Raw genomic sequence first — 20,495 nt, 5'->3', positions numbered from 1 at the left:
ATATGTATGTATTGTTGAGCTAGACGCCATCTTGATGAGATTCTGTATGAGAAGGAATTTAATACATGAACTAAACTAAAGTAAGTGTGTTCGTTATTATTTAATTGATTATTATTGACAGTGTCTGCTTACTACGCTGTGTTGCACGGGATCAGTGGGGAACGTCTGATTTATACTGGACGAACCTGCCGTTTTGTATGCTCAAGATATCCTGTTTATCACTTCAAATAAAATAGGCTAACACGGTCTCACCAGCAGATCTCCGGTCTTCCCCATGTGATCACCGAAAGTTAATAATTATTACAAATGTTTTCAGGAGATCGACTGACAATTTTCGTCGCACCGAAACTTTGAAATTGCTTCACTGCCTTATGGAATTGAAGTTAAGCTCAATTTAATCAGGAAAGAACAGTATTGAACTGTGTGAATGTGATAAGCCTGCTTTGTGAATGAAAATTCCCTTAATATATGCATGTTTTTACTATCCTGATCAGTGAAGCTAAAGCAAGCCGGTATGAGAGAGGTTTTTTAAATTTTAGATCCCACACAAAAAAAATATTAAATATGGTCTTCTGTTAGGCGACGAGGAACGAAGCGGGCACACACCTCTGAGTACCCCAACTGGTGGACGAGTGTGTCAGCGCTGCCGAAAGAAACGTATAGTTGAGCAGCGAGGTGTCTGATTGTGATCCATCGATCACCGCGACTGAGAATTTCCGCACGTTCCAACGTTACAGGAGTGACGGCTGTGTGTAGCTGGCCGGCACGCAGGAGATTGGACACTTTTGCAGGATTTTGTTGCGATGATGACAGACGCCTCGCCCAACACTTTTCTTCACTGCCAGGTCTCCGTGGACATTCTACCAGCACCTATAAGTAACTGCGATGCTGTGGTTTTCTGCCAAAAGAAACTCGATGACAACTCTCTGCTTGGAATGAATGCACTTCTGTTACAGACGCCATTTTTAGGACTAAGTATAGAGCTGCCATCTATGGAAACTTCATGAATCTGTAAAAACTGCAGCGAGGATATTTCACGTTATACCACAACAAAATCCTCATTTTTTTCAGCCGAAACTGGCCGAGAAAAAAAATGTTGCATTACTTACTGAACGCCACTCGTATATGCAAGACTTTACATGGGCACAGAGAGTCGATTTTTCCGTTACTCCTTTCGAGAACGGAGTAAGAGATAGAATATCTAATATTGATGGTAACTGCCTCCCGGAGTATACTGTATAGACTTACATTAGGTTTACAATGCAAACACAGTTACATCAATCCATGCGATTTAACTTCATTGTCATATTGGGGTCTTCGACTCTGCGCAAGTTGAAACGTCCGTTGAGGTCCACTGCTTGTCACCATGGCTAGGAAAGCGAGTCAGTTACATGTTTCGCAGAAACGATTACATTTGATGTGGATGAATTTAGATAATTTTTACTAACGATGTTGGCAGTTAGCATCAAAGGCGAAGGACAGAAATTGTTTCCAAACCCCTCCGAAGAGATTAAGAGACGTACCCTCGCCTGTGACTGTGCCAGAGAAGAACACACTAACGAATCAGTAGGAACCGAATAACGCCTAAAGCGGCAGAGAGAAACAGTAACATGAAATACGCCAAGAACTTGAAACAAGCCCATTCTACCTCATTGTTGTGTTCTGCTAGAACCGGTCATGTTCCACTACACACCCAGCAAATTGCTTTCCAGTAGCACGATAGTTCCCACGCTGTTCCACGTTGGTCTCTATCAGACTGTTGCATGTATGCTGCTGACATTCACTCGTCTGGAGCCCGTTGTCTGATGGGATGTCGCTTCGTATTGCCACTGAGAAACGAGAGACCATCAAATGCTGTGCTCTGACGAAGGGTTGGTCCGACGCAACGAATAGAGTGTATTAAAAGTCGTGGAAGAGACCTTCATTTTAAACTCAGCACGAGGGACAGAAACTGTATGCTACAAGAAACGCACTTCACTGGCTTCTCTCCTAATGACCAGAAGCCATTTACCTAATTAGCCACAACCGACACTACGAGATGATAACCTCATTGCGCAGCCTTCAGTAAAAGTCTGATCAAAATAACCAATCCCCCTTTACAAAGCTTTCCAAATTTACACCAAACGAGATGGCGCAACGGTAAAGCACTGGAGTCGTATAAGGAAGAATGACGATTCAAATCCCCGTTCGGCAATCCTGAATTAGATTTTTCGAGATTTCCGTAAAGCTGGGACGGTTGCTTTGAGAAGACCAAGGCTGATTTCCTTCAGCATTCTTCTCCAATCCTCAGCTTGTGCTCGGTCTCCAACTACATCGTTGTCCACGCGGCGTTGAAGCTTAATCTTCATTCCTTCCGCCCACAGTTCACAGCTAGACAAAAGAGGTGACACAGAGCTCTCATAGAGATGTCTAACACAGAATAAATTAGCGTATTTTGAAAAGTTTGCAGTAGTTTTATATTTTAATGCTTATAAAATTCAGTAAGTCATGATTCTAGATTTTAGCACATGCAGCTTCTTAATTATCATCGTTTTATTCCAGATTAAATTACATTTTCCAACATCTCACAAAGATAGTATAGATAACCGGTAGAGAACTACCCTCAGCTATGAAGTCTGTGTAAATGTTTGCTGCCGAGTGTTACAATCAGATGCTCAATAAAACTACCCCGAGTTTGGTGAGCCATAAATGTACTCTACATCCCGTTTATTGCTTCGAGTTATATGAGGAGACCACGATGAAATGTCTTGTGGCTAGGGCCTGCCGTCGGGTAGACGGATTGCCTAGTGCAAGTCTATTCATTTGACGCCACTTCGGCGACATGCGTCTTGATGCGGATGCGATGAAGACAACACAACACCCAGTCGCTGAGCGGAGAAAATCTCTGACCCAGCGGCGAATCGAACCCGGGCCCTTAAGCATGGCATTCTGTCGTGCTGATCACTCAGCTATCGGGGCGCACATCAGACGATGTGATGGTGGGGCAAATGGGGGATCCCAACTGGGAATGAGTGGGAGGCACTTACCAGTTCATGGATACGCCTTACGACCAAGGGGTAACCTCCCGGGAAACTTGGTCGGAATCAGGGGAAGGGAACCACATTTGTTTATCTCTGGGGGAGTGCGCTTCGTTGAGAACGTTGTTCCAACCAAAAATTAAAAATGTTGTAATTTGTTAATGCACAGAATAAAGTGTTGTCCGAAATTGCATATTAGTATAGAAAAGTTTAAGTAGTTGCAGTTACATTGAAGAGGAAGAGAGCTTAGTATTGTAACGATAGGCAAAATTGTTGATCAGTAACAATGTGGTTCGGAAAGTAGAGACACGTCGTTGTTGGCAGGTAAGCGAGGGAATGGCGTGCGTGTGTCAGCAGCTTCACTGATGAGCCAAAACTTTATGACCACCTGATTAATGGCGTGTCGGTCCACCTTCGAGCTGCAATACGGCAGCGACTCTGCGTGCCACGGTTTCAGAAAGTCCTTGGCAGGTTTTCGGAAGTCTGTGCCTGCACATGTCTCTGCAGAGTTACGCATTTCCCGTAAATTATGAGTTGGTGGCTTGTAGACCTGAAGCTAGCACCCAATAGCGTCCCTGGATGTTCCATTGCATTCAGATAGGACGAATCTGGTGGTCGAAACCTCAACAGCAGTTCACGATCATGTCCCTCAAATCAGTGAGCACGACTGTTGTGACACAGACAGTCATCCTGCCAGAAGATGACATCGCCGTCGGGGAAGACATCAAATATGAACGGACGCAGGTGGTCCGCAATAGTGTTCACGCACTCGATAGCTGTTGTGGTGCCTTCCACTACTAGCACAGGTCCCACGGAGGGCGACAAGAATGTTCTCCATACCATAATACTGAACCTACGGGCCTGGGTCCGTGGTTCGTTGCATGTTTCGAACACCCGTTTAGCTTTATGGTGATCTATCTGGAAACTACCATCGACCTCCAGAATGAGATTTTCACTCTGCAGCGGAGTGTGCGCTGATATGAAACTTCCTGGCAGATTAAAACTGTGTGCCGGACCGAGACTCGAAATCGGGACCTTTGCCTTTCGCGGGCAAGTGCTCTACCAACTGGGCTACCCAAGCACGACTCACGCTTCGCCCTCACAGCTTTACTTCTGCCAGTACCTCGTCTCCTACCTTCTAGTTCTGCAAGGTTCGCAGGAGAGCTTCTGTTAAGTTTGGAAGGTAGGAGACGAGGAAGTTTCATACCATCGACCTGTTTGTGAAAGAAACATGATTCGTCTGACCAGGTATCACGTTTCCATTGCTCCACAGTTCAATCTCGATGAATTCATCCCCATTTCAATCGTAACTCACGACGCGGCTTGGTCCACATAAGAAAAAATAGGAGTCGTGTGGTGAGGAGGATCATGACGAATGTGGGATAAACGGTATGCTGCAAACGATTGGTGTCTGCAGCAGAATTTTACTCTGTCGTCAGATCCGCTACGGATCGCCGCAACGAGAGAAAACAACGCATCGATCCAAGTCGGCTTTGGCTGTGACTTTGATTGCTACATTACTCGCTACAACTATTCCCTGCTCAGTTATAAACATCCTATGTGGGTTGCGTTCATAACAAGAGAAACACTAACGACAGAGTTACGGAAAGAAGGAATGAAGATATAACGTCCAGTCGTCGATAAAGTCATTAGACACGATATATAAGCTCGTATGGAGAAGAGTCGGTGAGGACACTGGCCGTATCCTTAATAAAGAAACCATTCCGACACTTCACTTAAGCGGTATACAAAACTCAGGGGAAACCTAAACTTGGATAACCCGATGAAATCTGCACCTCCACCGTCCCTAAAGTGACTCTTGTAACCCAAGCACTGCACCAGTCCCTCATGAAAACTCTGAGAGTTTCATCTGGTTAATGGCGCAGAACCATCGAGAATACATGTGCAGTGTATGCATATCATTAAAAACTAAACTGACTGATGAGCTAGCTATCTGTCGTCAATCCATACGCAAAGTTGCATCTTTCCGGCTCAGTCTGTAATAAATCTTTAAAGAAACTAGTTACTAAGGAGCTATTCAAATATGAAGGACACTCGTACACTAACAGATGAAAAGTATCTGGAAACTCATATGTAACGCAGAATAGACCACTAGATATCAGGAGAAGCAGACCCGTCAGTATCAAAGGTGGTGGGGAGTGTCGCGTTGACAGTAGAGGAGCAGCAACAGCACAGTGGTTTCGTCAAGAGAGGTCAGTGACTTCGAACTTCGACTAGTCATCACATGTCAGTTGAATAACAAATCCATCAGGTACGTTCAACCCCTGTAAAGTTGCAAACCTGATGCAGAGACGCCTTAGAGCACTGCAGACGGTGATTGTAAAAATCTCGTAAAATGAGTGGAAGAAATCACTCGAATTCCAAAATAATATTAGCAGTCCCGTCAGCACAATGACTGTGCGATCTGAGTTAGAAAGAACGAGGTGCTATCCTTGGGCAGTTCCTTATAAGCCAATATTTCTGTAGGCAACGCTAAGCGACGCTTGAGGCGATACAAAGAGGAATCCCACTGGACAGTGGTCGACGGGAAAGGAGTGATTTCGAGTAAATGACTGATTTGGAGTAGCCTGGTGGCAAACCGATGAGAGGTCTTACGTTTCGTGAAAGTCTAGGGAACGTTAACTGGCATCAAGTGTAGTGTCAACAGTGAAATGCGGATGAGGTGGTATTAAAGTATGGCGGTGTTTTTCGCCGTTAGAGTGTGGTCTCCTTATTGCGCTTCAGAAAGCGCTCAATGCGAAAGGATTTGAACACATTTTACGACACTGTGTACTGCTTTCAGTAGAGCAACATTTCGGAGACGATGAATGTACCAGCGTCACAGTGCACCCTCTCAGAAAGCAAGATCTTCTAGGCAATGGTTTGCGGGCAGTTAACACTAGTGAAATGCGCTGGCCTGCCCAGAACATCTGGGATGAGATGGAACCTTTACTGCAAGTCCCAGCGTTCAACTTCTCTACATTCTCTGGTTTTGGTTCTTGGGGATGAATGGGATGCGTAAATGCACCTCACTGAAGGCGCCCACAGCAGAATTCAAGCTGACATAAAGGCGAAGGATGGACACAACGATATTAATGCCCACTTACACATGTCAGAATATTTTTGATCAAATTGCGTATACCACTGTCATTCATTTCAATCGTCAGGCGTTCCTCATTTCTGCAGTTTCAATTAACAATGTATTTGTTGATGAGGACGCATTGCCCCTAGGGAAGTTCTCACACAGCTAAACTGAATTTCTTTGTATAGTTTCGAAACCGGTTCACTACCTGCTTCTGCAGGACAATATGCTGCCATAGTCACCTTTTTTATCTTATTGAACTCCTTTATATTGACAAAAGACTGTTTCGATCCACACTCGACCATCCTCATGCACCGTCCATTGATCTGATGAGATTTGAACGATGCAAATACATTTAATCGTCTCACCTTCGAGATGCATACTGAATAGAAATTGTCAATTTTTCCGTTTATGTCTACATGGTATCAGTAGCTTCAGAATAAATAATTTATTAACATTGGTGCTGTGCATGCAGCTAATGATATGCGTTTTTTCGTCAGGATAATCGTTTCGTTTTATTCAAGTAAAACATCGCCAGAAGTAGGGTTTTTCTCGTACGTTTTTTGTTTATAATTCGGGTTTGATATGTGCATATATGTTTTATTAGAACTGTCGTTTTCGACATCGGTGCCGAATGTAAGTTGGAAAGGGAAGTGGATGACGAGTAACGGCAAGCAACGAAACAAGCTAACAATGAAGTTCACTGCGAGGATCACTCCAAAAGAAATTCACGGTGTATTTTAAACGTCCACATTATTTTAAACACATTTGATATTTTCACAGTATATAGTTACGTTCTAGAGAGAAAGCCTGCCATTTTTCCACATAATCACCGTCCCTTTCAGTTGAACTAAGGCCTTTATCCATGCACGCTCAGGGATAGCTCATGTGAGGCATGGTTCAGCAGCCGTCACAAGGGAGTCAAACTCTTCAAATTTCATTCCCCACAGAGATTTCCTCAGTTTACCGAAGAGGCCCCGGGAATAGACAACATTCCAATAGAACTACTGACGGCCTTCGGAGAGCCAGTCCTGACAAAACTCTACCATCTGGTGAGCAAGATGTATGAGACAGGCGAAATACCCTCAGACTTCAAGAAGAATATAATTATTCCAATAATAATAATTCCAATCCCAAAGAAAGCAGGTGTTGACAGATGTGAAAATTACCGAACAATCAGTTTAATAAGTCACAGCTGAAAAATACTAACGCGAATTCTTTACAGACGAATGGGAAAACTAGTAGAAGCCTACCTTGGGGAAAATCAGTTTGGATTCCGTAGAAATATCGGAACACGTGAGGCAATACTGACCCTACGACTTGTCTTAGAAGCTAGATTAAGGAAAGGCAAACCTACGTTTCTCGCATTTGCAGACTTAGAGAAAGCTTTTGACAATGTTGACTGGAATACTCTCTTTAAAAATTCTAAAGGTGGCAGGGGTAAAATACAGGGAGCGAAAGGCTATTTACAATCTGTACATAAACCAGATGGCAGTTATAAGAGTCGAGGGGCATGAAAGGGAAGCAGCGGTTGGGAAGGGAGTGAGACAGGGTTGTAGCCTCTCCCCGATGTTATTCAATCTGTATATTGAGCAAGCAGTAAAGGAAACAAAAGAAAAATTCGGAGTAGGTAATAAAATACATGGAGAAGAAATAAAAACTTTGAGGTTCGCCGATGACATTGTAATTCTGTCAGAGACAGCAAAGGACTTGGAAAAGCAGTTGAACGGAATGGACAGTGTCTTGAAAGGAGGATATAAGATGAACATCAACAAAAGCAAAACGAGGATAATGGAATGTAGTCGAATTAAGTCGGGTGATGCTGAGGGAATTAGGTTAGGAAATGAGACACTTAAGGTAGTAAAGGAGTTTTGCTATTTGGGGAGCAAAATAACTGATTATGATCGAAGTAGAGAGGATATAAAATGTAGACTGGCAATGGCAAGGAAAGCGTTTCTGAAGAAGAGGAATTTGTTAACATCGCGTATAGATTTAAGTGTCAGGAAGTCGTTTCTGAAAGTATTTGTATGGAGTGTAGCCATGTATGGAAGTGAAACGTGGACGATAGATTATTTGGACAAGAAGAGAATAGAAGCTTTCGAAATGTGGTGCTACAGAAGAGTGCCGAAGATTAGATGGGTAGATCACATAATTAATGAGGAGGTATTGAATAGAATTGGGGGGAAGAGGAGTTTGTGGCACAACTTGACAAGAAGAAGGGACCGGTAGGTAGGACATGTTCTGAGGCATCAGGGGATCACCAATTTAGTATTGGAGGGTAGCGTGGAGGGTAAAAATTGTAGAGGGAGACCAAGAGATGAATACACTAAACCGATTCAGAAGGATGTAGGTTGCAGTAGGTACTGGGAGAAGAAGAAGCTTGCACATGATAGAGTAGCATGGAGAGCTGCACCAAACCAGTCTCAGGACTGAAGACCACAACAACAACAACCGAAGAGATGACAATCGCACGGAGCAAGAACATGGCTGTTTCGACGATTCTACTCAATGTTTCTGATCTCGCAAATCTTTCTCAACTTCAACTGTCTCTTTATCTGCGCACACTCGCTTCTCCATCTTCGACTCGGACCGATAGTTCTTTCACTGTTACGCATTTGAAGGGCAAAATAAGGCTGTGAAGAGAGAGCACATTGTCAGAAGTCTGTGTAGTGGTCCGCAGCTCGTGGTCGTGTTCTCGCTTCCCGCGCCCGGCTTCCCGGGTTCGATTCCCGGCGGAGTCAGGGATTTTCTCTGCCTCGTGATGACTGGGTGTTGTGTGATTGCCTTAGTTTAGTTAGGTTTAAGTAGCTGTCAGTTCTAGGGGACTGATGACCATAGATGTCAAGTCCCATAGTGCTCAGAGCCATTTGAACCATTTGTGTGTAGTGCTCAGTCTGCCACTGCGAGGAAGATCGCGACTATTGTCGTGCCCACTTTCTCCAAATAAACTACTTGCTCAAAGAATAACTGTAATATGATCAACAGCGTCATCTGCACTCCACTCCTCCAATTTTTTGTGAATGTTCGTCACTTTCTCGTTCTCATAACACGGTAATCCTATAATAGCACGCTGATTCAGACGAACATGAAATGTAGCAACCACCTTCCCGGAGTGCTATGACAACACGAGTTGCAAAAACAGAGTGAATTAAATTTGGATACAAACAGGAAGAATATTTCTATGACTTTAGTGAACAAAAAAGATGAAGAACAGAAGGTCGATTTTTAAGAAAAAAAAAAATGGTTCAAATGGCTCTGAGCACTATGGACAACATCTGTGGTCATCAGTCCCCTAGAACTTAGAACTTCTTAAACCTAACTAACCTAAGGACACCACACACATCCATGCTCGAGGCAGGATTGGAACCTGCGACCGTAGCAATCCCGCGGTTCTGGACTGAGCGTCTAGAACCGCTAGACCACCGCGGCCGGCTTTTACGAAAAGATTTGTATTTCTTTTGGCGTGATGTTCGTACTAAGGCGATATTTCTTTTTTCGTTTTCTTTGCGTTGACGGGGAAGGGGGACAGGGGGGAGGGGGGGGGCAGGAATTAGCCAATAACATAGACCAAGGCCTGCTTCCCCGCTCCTCACTTCACCTCTCACAGCACTCTTCTGAGCTGCCTCAAATACACCCAAAGAAATGACTGTGTCCACATAAGGAAGAGAGAACAAATTTTAGAAAAGTGCAATTATAACAGGTAGAAAGAGTTATATGTTCAATAAACTAGGCAAAGAAGCAAGTGTTATATCTCTGTGAGCAACTTTAAACTTTTAGCTTAGGACAAGAGCATGCTGAGGAACTATGGCTCAAGATTAAATTAATATTTAACCATAGACGGGATAGATATATACCAAATAGAACAGATCATGAAGGGAGGGATCCTCCGCGGTATATAGCGCAAGTGAGGAAATATCTAAAGAAAAAAGACTGCTGCGTAATAGATATAAAATAAATCAAAAGGCTGTAGGTGGAGAGATGCTGAATGAAACGCATTTGGTTATCGAAGGGCTGATACGTGAAGCCTTCAGTAACTGCCGTAGCAGAATGTTGTCGAAACATCATCCACAGAAGACAAAGACATTCTGGTCGTACGTAAAGATTGATAGTGATACCGAAAGTGGTGTGCAGCACGCACGAGGCATGAGCCGAAATTGTAGGTAGCAATGCAAAAGCAGAAATGCTTAACTCAGTTTCCTAATGTTCCTTTGCAGAAATAATCTCAGGACTATTGCCCTATTCAATTCTCTTACCACTGAAGAGATCAATGAAATAGATATTAGTGACAGAGGTATTGAGCAATAGCTGAAATCGTTAAAATTAGACCAAACTACATAGTCCCATTGAATCTCTATTAGATTCTACAGCCAATGTTAGAATGACTTAGCCCCTTTTTAAACTAACATCTATTGTGGATCTCCTTGAACAAAAAACCATGCCCAACAGTTGGAAGAAAGCGCAGGTCACAAGAAGGGTGGCAGAAGTGATCCAGGAAACTACCATCAAATATCCTTTACACCTATTTGTTCTAGAATCTTAGAACATGTTCTGAGCTCAGAGATATTTCGAGCAGAAAGACCTTCTCCGTGCCAGGCAGCACGGACTTCAAAAACCTCGGTCATGTGAAACCCAACTCGCTTTTTTCTCACATGATAACTGAAAAACATGGCTCGAGACACTCAGGTAGATGCAATATTTCTCGATGTCCGAGAAACATTTGACTCAGTACCATGGCTACGCTTATGGTCAATAGTACAGGATATCAGTAGAGGTTTGTGACTGGTTTGAGGATTTTTGGTAGGGAGGAAGCAGCGAGGTATCTTGGATAGAGAGTCATCGACAGATGTAGAAGTAATTGCGTGTGTGCGCCATGGAAGAGTTTTGGGTCTCTTGCTGTTCATGTTGCGTGTTAATGACCTTGCGGGCCTTATTAATGATCTCCTCCGACTTTGTGCAGATGATGCAGTTATCTTTCATAAAGTACAGTCTGAAAGAAGCTGCACAAATATTCAGACAGATCTGGATAAGATATCAAAGTGATGCACAGACAGGCAACTTTCTTTAAATGTTCATAAATTAAAAACAGTCCTTTTCACAGAAAGTAAAAACGCAGCAATAATATGTAAGAGTCACAGCTGGAATCGGTCAACTCAAAAAAAAAAAAAAACCTGCATGTATCACTTTCTGGGGATATGAGATTGAACGAACATATAGGCCCAGTCGTGAGTAAAGCAGGTAGCAGGTTTCGGTTTATTAGTAGATTATTGGGGAAATTCAGTTAATCTAGAAGAAGATTGCTTACGAATTACTAGTGCGACTCATCCTATAATATTTCTCAAGTGTGTGGAACCCCTCACCAAACAGGATAACAGGAGACACTGAACATATAAAGAGTAGGGTATCCGGCACATACTTGCTTAAAAGTTTCAACAACCGTCCTTGAATGCTCATTCTTGGAATACACTACCACCAGTACCTACATACGCTCCCATAGGGAACGTGAGGACAAGATAGATTAATTCCAGTGCGCAGACTGACATTTAAAGAACCATTCTCCCCGTGCACCATACGCGGATGGAATGGGAAAAGAAAAACCTAATAAGTGACACAGCGGGGCGTACCCTCTCCCATGCACTTCACTGTGGTTTGCACAGTACGGATGTAGATATAGATAGGGATAGTCTGCTCTAAAGGAGTATGATTTTTATACGCAGCAAAGAATCAAGCAACAGCAAGTTATTTTAACCACTGTTGGCCAAAAGCAGTGTTCATACCATGTATGAAGTTCTCTCACGCTGGTTTTACCGATTTTGCTTGCTGTGAAGTAAATACACTCCTGGAAATGGAAAAAAGAACACATTGACACCGGTGTGTCAGACTCACTATGCTTGCTCCGGACACTGCGAGAGGGCTGTACAAGCAATGCTCACACGCACGGCACAGCGGACACACCAGGAACCGCGGTGTTGGCCGTCGAATGGCGCTAGCTGCGCAGCATTTGTGCACCGCCGCCGTCAGTGTCAGCCAGTTTGCCGTGGCATACGGAGCTCCATCGCAGTCTTTAACACTGGTAGCATGCCGCGACAGCGTGGACGTGAACCGTATGTGCAGTTGACGGACTTTGAGCGAGGGCGTATAGTGGGCATGCGGGAGGCCGGGTGGACGTACCGCCGAATTGCTCAACACGTGGGGCGTGAGGTCTCCACAGTACATCGATGTTGTCGCCAGTGGTCGGCGGAAGGTGCACGTGCCCGTCGACCTGGGACCGAACCGCAGCGACGCACGGATGCACGCCAAGACCGTAAGATCCTACGCAGTGCCGTAGGGGACCGCACCGCCACTTCCCAGCAAATTAGGGACACTGTTGCTCCTGGGGTATCGGCGAGGACCATTCGCAACCGTCTCCATGAAGTTGGGCTACGGTCCCGCACACCGTTAGGCCGTCTTCCGCTCACGCCCCAACATCGTGCAGCCCGCCCCCAGTGGTGTCGCGACAGGCGTGAATGCAGGGACGAATGGAGACGTGTCGTCTTCAGCGATGAGAGTCGCTTCTGCCTTGGTGCCAATGATGGTCGTATGCGTGTTTGGCGCCGTGCAGGTGAGCGCCACAATCAGGACTGCATACGACCACCGAGGCACACAGGGCCAACACCCGGCATCATGGTGTGGGGAGCGATCTCCTACACTGGCCGTACACCACTGGTGATCGTCGAGGGGACACTGAATAGTGCACGGTACATCCAAACCGTCATCGAACCCATCGTTCTACCATTCCTAGACCGGCAAGGGAACTTGCTGTTCCAACAGGACAATGCACGTCCGCATGTATCCCGTGCCACCCAACGTGCTCTAGAAGGTGTAAGTCAACTACCCTGGCCAGCAAGATCTCCGGATCTGTCCCTCATTGAGCATGTTTGGGATTGGATGAAGCGTCGTCTCACGCGGTCTGCACGTCCAGCACGAACGCTGGTCCAACTGAGGCGCCAGGTGGAAATGGCATGGCAAGCCGTTCCACAGGACTACATCCAGCATCTCTACGATCGTCTCCATGGGAGAATAGCAGCCTGCATTGCTGCGAAAGGTGGATGTACACTGTACTAGTGCCGACATTGTGCATGCTCTGTTGCCTGTGTCTATGTGCCTGTGGTTCTGTCAGTGTGATCATGTGATGTATCTGACCCCAGGAATGTGTCAATAAAGTTTCCCCTTCCTGGGACAATGAATTCACGGTGTTCTTATTTCAATTTCCAGGAGTGTATTTCATGCTGCCCTTGCAACATCAAGTAAACGAGAAGAAATCGTAAAGGTAGAGCACCTGCAACTTCTCGCAGGACAATAAATAATTTTCTAGTCAGTTTAGCATCCAGATTAACAGTCGGCGTAATTGCATAAAGCTGCGTTAAGGCCTTGATTTTGACACAATTCTCGTGATACCTCTAGTTTCCAGGTTTCCTTTCGTATGCATTTCCTCCATTTCTTCTTCAAATTCCGATTGGTCGGAGTAGAAAACAAATTCCTTACTAAACGTTGGGATAAGTATGTTTATCTCATCTACAAATTTTCGTACCGATTCCGCAGTTTCCTGTGCAACCTCAAGTTGACGCTTGGTTTGAAATTTCGTTGTCTTACGCCTTCTAATTCTATAGTATTGTCTAAACCACCGACTGCTTCCCTTAAAATTACTGCAATATGTCGTGCGCAAGTTGGTGTGCACAGTGTAGTAGGTCACTATCATTGTAAAATGTATCGTGCGTATTTCAAACGCGCAAAAACCAGTTTTTTTAACAAATGCCTCTTGTCCTCCCTTGAATATCCGTGCTTTTTCTTATCTACTACGCGGTCATATTGCTGGGGACTCATTCAGAATCTGTTCAGAATTGTTGTTTACTATGCTACAGGTAATCTTCCATGTATCCGGCGTGTTTCGTCACGGGATCGTTTAGCTGGCGAGAGAGCGTTACGTACATGCGAAACAAACTTCACTGGCAGACGTTACAAGAGAGGCGTTGTGCACCACGGAGAGATTTACGATTAAAATTTCGGGACATCGCTTTTCAGGAGATGTCGGACAGTATATTACTTCCCCATACATACATCTCGCTTATTGACCACGAGGAGAAAATTCGAGAAATTAGAGCCAATACAGAGGCTTACCGACAATCATTCTTCCCACACACTATTCGCGAATGGAACAGGGTTTGAGGGCTCAGATAGTGGTACCAAAAGTACCCTCCGTCACACACCATTAGGTGGCTTGCGGAGTATTATGTAGATGTAGATGATGTAACTGTGACAAACTGCCAAACTGGCTTCTGTCTCGCATTCTTCGGCCGACGTTCATCTGATGATTTTACTGACGTTTCGCCAGCACGAGTGGCTGGTATTGTCAAAGCTTCACCCTTCATTGCCGGCAGCGTAAGGTGAAGTCTCGATAATGCCAGCCACTCGTGTTAGCGAAACGTCAGTAAAATTATCAGATGAACGTCGGCCGAAGAACCCGAGACAGAAGCCAATAGGCAGTTTGTCTACAAGTTGCCACGAAAGCCTTAACAATTTTGATGTAACTATTTTTAGTACCCACTCCTTGGATAACGATTGTCCTTTACTTCGTTTCACTGGAGATTGGATTTGTGAGTCCCTGTCCGATAAGGATGCTGAAATAAGAGCCTCGATTCATGGTTCAAATGGCTCTGAGCACTATGGGACTTAACATCTATGGTCATCAGTCCCCTAGAACTTAGACCTAACTAACCTAAGGACATCACACAACACCCAGTCACCACGAGGCAGAGAAACTCGATTCATGTTTGAGCGTTACTTTCACTTGGTAAGTGCGTGACATCGTTGTACTCCTCATGTACATTTTCGACACAGTCGAGCGTGTACGATACCACACGTCATTCCACTGAATCATTTTGTAATATTTCATCTGACAGTTCATTTTCACTCTCCAAAGTCCCTCGGGTTCCTTTCTGACGGAATTTAGACTTCGGCAACTGTCGTAGATACAATGCAATGTTTGCCTTTTTTATGGTTGCCATTGCTCTGCTTGAAGTCAGCACCACTAGCACTTTGGCACTGTTGTGACTCCGTAGTCTAATGCTGTGTTGAGCAGTGAATGCCTCCAGTCCCGCCCCTGTTATCATTGGCAGTCAAAATTGTGGTTGTATGGTGTGCCGAACGCGGTAAATATCATTGACCTTCTGCGACCTTGCACTCAAAGGTTTCCTTGTAAGGTGAGTGATAGGGTCATTATTGTTATAAAATTAAAAAAAAAATGGTTCAAATGGCTCTGAGCACTATGGGACTTAACATCTGAGGTAATCAGTCCCCTAGAACGTAGAACTACTTAAACCTAACTAACCTAAGGACATCACACACATCCATGCCCGAGGCAGGAATCGAACCTGCGAGCCCGCATCTCGTGGTCGTGCGGTAGCGTTCTTGCTTCCCACGCCCGGGTTCCCGGGTTCGATTCCCGGCGGGGTCAGGGATTTTCTCTGCCTCGTGATGGCTGGGTGTTGTGTGCTGTCCTTAGGTTAGTTAGGTTTAAGTAGTTCTAAGTTCTAGGGGACTTATGACCACAGCAGTTGAGTCCCATAGTGCTCAGAGCCATTTGAACGAACCTGCGACCGTAGCGGTGGCGCGGGTCCAGACTGAAGCACCTAGAACCGCTCGGCCACTGCGGTGTCATTATTGCCTGGCGCGTTTGGTTGATTGGGGTAGGGGACCAAACAGTGAGGTCATCGGCCCACTGGATTAGGGAAGGAAGTCGGCCTTGCCCTTTCAAAGGAACCACCCCATTTGGTTGATTGGTTGGTTGATTTGGCGGAAGGACCAAACAGCGAGGTCATCGGTCCATGCGGATTAGTTGTAAGTAGGCTGTTTAGGTATTTATGTCGGTAACGTCACCTAGCGCTCTGTATGAAAATCACTGGCTGTGCTGTGTGCAGTCTGTGGCTGGTTGGTATAGTTGGAATATTCGCCATTGTAGTGCTGGGCAGTTGGATGTGAACAGCGCGTAGCGTTGCGCAGTTGGAGGTGAGCCGCCAGCAGTGGTGGATGTGGAGAGAGAAATGGCGGAATTTTGAGAGCGGATGATCTGGACGTGTGTCCATCAGAGGCAGTAAATTTGTAAGACTTGATGTCATGAACTGATACATACATTATGACTTTTGAACACTATTAAGGTAAATACATTGTTTGTTCTCTATCAAAATCTTTCATTTGCTAACTATGCCTATCAGTAGTCAGTGCCTTCAGTAGTTTGAATCTATTTAACTGGCAGTATTGGCGCTCGCTGTATTGCAGTAGTTCGAGTAACGAAGATTTTTGTGAGGTAAGTGATTCATGAAAGTTATAGGTTATTGTTAGTCAGGGCCATTCTTTTGTAGGGATTATTGAAAGTCAGATTGCGTTGCACTAAAAATATTGTGTGTCAGTTTAGTGATGATCAGAATAAGGAAAGAGAGAAATGTCTGAGTACGTTCAGTTTTGCTCAGCTGTTTGAAAATCAAATAACGTAAGAGGTCTGTCTATCAGCACAGTCATTGGAAATTTTTCTAAGGGGACATTTCAACTGTTGTCAGTTACCCGTCGACTAAGCAGTTCAACTATGCTCCGTGGCCTCATGCTGGGTTGATCATTGAATGTCTCCAGTCCCGCCCCTGTTATCATTAGCAGTCAAAATTGTAGTTGCATGGTGTGTCGAATGCCGTAAATATCATCGACCTTCTGCGCCCTTGAAATCAAGGGTTTCCTTGTAAGATAAGTTGTAGGGTCATTACTGCCTGGCGTGTTTGGTTGATCGGGTCAGGGGATCAAACAGCGAGGTCATCGGCCCATTGGATTAGGGAAGGAAGTCGACCGTGCCCTTTGAAAGGTACCATCCAAATTTGTTGATTGGTTGGTTGATTTGGGAGAGGGGCCAAACAGCGGATTAGGCAAGGATGGGGAAGGAAGTTGGCCGACCATTCTTTTCCGATGCGATTTATGGATATCACGGAAAAAATAAATCTGGATGGACAGACTGCCTCACGTGTTCCTACATTTCTCCGGAATGTAAGCTGATCTTCCACGGAGTTATCTTCTACCAGTTTTTGCACTGTTCTGTAAATAATTCTCGATAGTATTTTGTAACCATGACTTATTAAACAATTCTCACCTGTCCCCATCTGCTTTACTTAGAATATGAATTATTTAAGATATGAGAAAGGAGTGTTATTGGCCGGCCGGAGTGGCCGAGCGGTTCTAGGCGCTACAGTCTGGAACGGCGCGACCGTTACGGTGGCAGGTTCGAATCCTGCCTCGGTCATGGATGTGTGTGATGTCCTTAGGTTAGTTAGGTTTAAGTAGTTCTAAGTTCTAGGCGACTGATGACCTCGGAAGTTAAGTCCCACAGTGCTCAGAGCCATTTTGAGTGTTATTGAGGCAGGAAATTTCGTGTTCCGCTTACTCCACATACAGCCGCAGCGTTGTAAATAACAGTTCAACGTGAAGGGGATGAAGTTTTTGAAGACGGGGTGAAGTTTCGGGACACGGATGGCGGGCTCCGCTGTGAAGCCCAAGCGTGACTCTGCCCTAACGGCGCCGCACAATCGTCTGTATAGAGGACGAGGTCGTAAGTTTGACGGGACGTGGAGAGCAGCCGGTGTGGCGGCGGGCTGCCGGAAGAGGCTCGTACTGGCGCCAGCGGAGCGCAGCCCGTCGGCGGGCGTGTCCTCGGCGCAGCTCAGAGCAGCGCGCCAGCACGCTAGTGCGGCCATCGCCCGCGGCGCGGCGCCGGGGGGGCCCAGTGCCGGACGAGTCCTCGGCCGCGCCCCAGCCCCAGTCTGTCGCTGCCACCGCTCCGACGCGCGCGGAGCGAGCTCGCGTGCGCACGCGACACGCCTGCCCGTGCCGCACGACACCTCCCGCTGTCTCGTTAGGCGTCGCGAGCGCGATTCCGGAGCACAGCAACCCGGTCGCGTTCGTCGCCGGCCGAACCGGACATCCCTTACGAGCTCTGCAAATTAGAAACACAGTAGCTGTTGGACGTATCTTCTCGTAATCGAAGATCGTTATCATTAATATTGTGTGCCTAGCAAACTAACCTTCATCCTATACCACAACTACTGTACTCCTGGCGATTCTTCAGTCGATCTCGACGGTAACAGAAACTCGGACCGTGTCTGCCGATTCCATCGAACTGAAAACGACCTACAAGGCGCCTAGCTCTGTGTGGATATCATACTGACAGACACTGTACGCGACATCGTCAGTCGCAGCAACAGGAAACCACCTGTCCAAAGACCGACTGAGTGCGAATTTTACAGGCTTCATCGATAATCAGCTTCACTGGCTACAGATTAGGACCACAACCATATCTGTGGTTCTATCCCTCCGAAAACGACCTGTCAAAGGATTTGGCTCCAAGTGGACACACCACCAGCAGGAACTACAGGAAGACGAAGTATTTTTAGGGTAGAAACTTCTCGACAAATTCATCGGTAACGAACAGTGGGCGTGATACGCTGGTGAAGCGTCTAAAGTGACCTGTCAAACAGTTGGACTTTGTACTAGCAACACCTACAGGAAGACGAACTAGCGACAAGTACCAGCCTCTCGGAAAACGTACCAGTAAGTTACGTGCACTAGCGAACTGTGGATGTGATCCACCGGTAAAGCGTCCAAAGTGTTTCGAAATACGACTGCTTTCGAGGTGACCAACACATTTGACGGAAACTGCTCCACAGAGCTGATTGATGCGTACTGAAAAATCATCCACCGGTACTCTGAAGAGAGGAGACAGTGCAGATTCCGCAGCTGCAGCAGTCACTCGACTCCCGGAGGGGCACCGGTCCCGTCTCCGAGCTCTCTCGGTGTGAAGTCCGGAAGGCCGGCACGTATTGCTACCGGCGGCGTGCGGCGCGCCGCGGTAGCTGCACAGAAGGCGACGCGCTACCGCTGACAGCCACCTGCGGTGTCCGAAGTGCGTGGCGTCGCTTCGCAGCGTCGGTTTCTTCTTCCCGCGCCGGCGCGGCGTCGTGTGATGTGACACCGGCCGGCTGCTGCCGAGATGCCGTGGCTCAGCTCCCTGCTGTGTGGACTGGCGCCGCGCAGGAAGAAGAAGAAGCCGCGACTCGCCATCAGCCCGCCGCTGCACCTGTTGCTCAAGGTACGCACCGGCTGTCACCCCTCATTCACCTGCGTAGCGTTGCTGACAGCTGCGATAGGTCTACACGAGGTGTATCACAATTAAAAGTGAAAACTATCGCGGGTCAAAGTATACGATAACAGAAGCAAACACGTTCCAGTAAACATGGGTACGCAAGCGAGTGCGCGCTTCCAAGCTGCCATTGGCTTCAGAGTGACGTATTGACTTCATTTCTGAAATAACTTTAAATCTACAGAGTGATTCCGTGATGCTGTACAAACTTGCAGGGACGATGGAGAGGAGTAAATCTATCATATGAGATAATGGACCCTGCTCTGGAAACGATCGAGTCGAAAGTTATAAGCGAAAAGGGTTCTGATACCTCTGTCAGTAGGATACATGTACAAGTACTGTTGTTGCTAAGATTGTAGTGCAGACAACTTGCAAAGATAACAGTATGGACAAAAACAAGGAAAAAAGTCTAGTAAACATGGTCTCTAAAATGCATATCTGGAGAGCTATGAACACCTATTCATTCTCGATACTGTGAAACACACCCCTTCTATTGCAAACTCCTTCGTCTCCATATTTTTTGACGAGGTAATATGGACCAAAACAATAAAAAACGTCTACTAAATAAGTGTTCTAAAATTCCTACCTTAAGAGTCACCATCACTTATTCATCTTCGATACTGCGAAAGACACCTCTTCTACTGAAAAAGTGCCCATAGGTGTTACGGTATGCGTTTTGGAGCTGATGTTTACTGGAAATTTTTATCTTGTTTTGGTCCATACTATCTCCTCCAAGAATATGGGAAACAAAGAGTCTGCAAAAGAAGAGGTATCGAAGATCAAGAAATGCTGATAGTTCTTCAGATATGCATTTTATAATCCATGTTTACTAGACTTTCTTTAGTTTTTTTGGTGCCTTCTCTACAGTCCTAGCAGCGACAGTACCGGCAGCTCTGTCAGAGGTACCAAAATGATTTTCGCTTTCTATGACTTTAGACCCGGTCGTGTTGGAAGCACGGTTGTTACTGAAGACGTCGAGAACAGTGTCTGTCAATATAAAGTTCACAATATTCTCCATCGGCCCGTAAACTTTCTAACATCATCACGTAATCATCCTGTGTTTGGAAAGTTTAGGCTAACGGAAAACGGAGGTGGAATATCCAACGATGCAAACTGGAAATTCAAATCCGATTTGCAGCTGATTTAGTTCTTTTCCTAATCGTAATATTCCGTATATACGTCGCAAGTT

Source organism: Schistocerca serialis, chromosome 6 (assembly GCF_023864345.2).
Source record: "Schistocerca serialis cubense isolate TAMUIC-IGC-003099 chromosome 6, iqSchSeri2.2, whole genome shotgun sequence".
NCBI lineage: Eukaryota > Metazoa > Arthropoda > Insecta > Orthoptera > Acrididae > Schistocerca > Schistocerca serialis.
Note: the sequence above shows the minus strand (reverse complement) of the source record.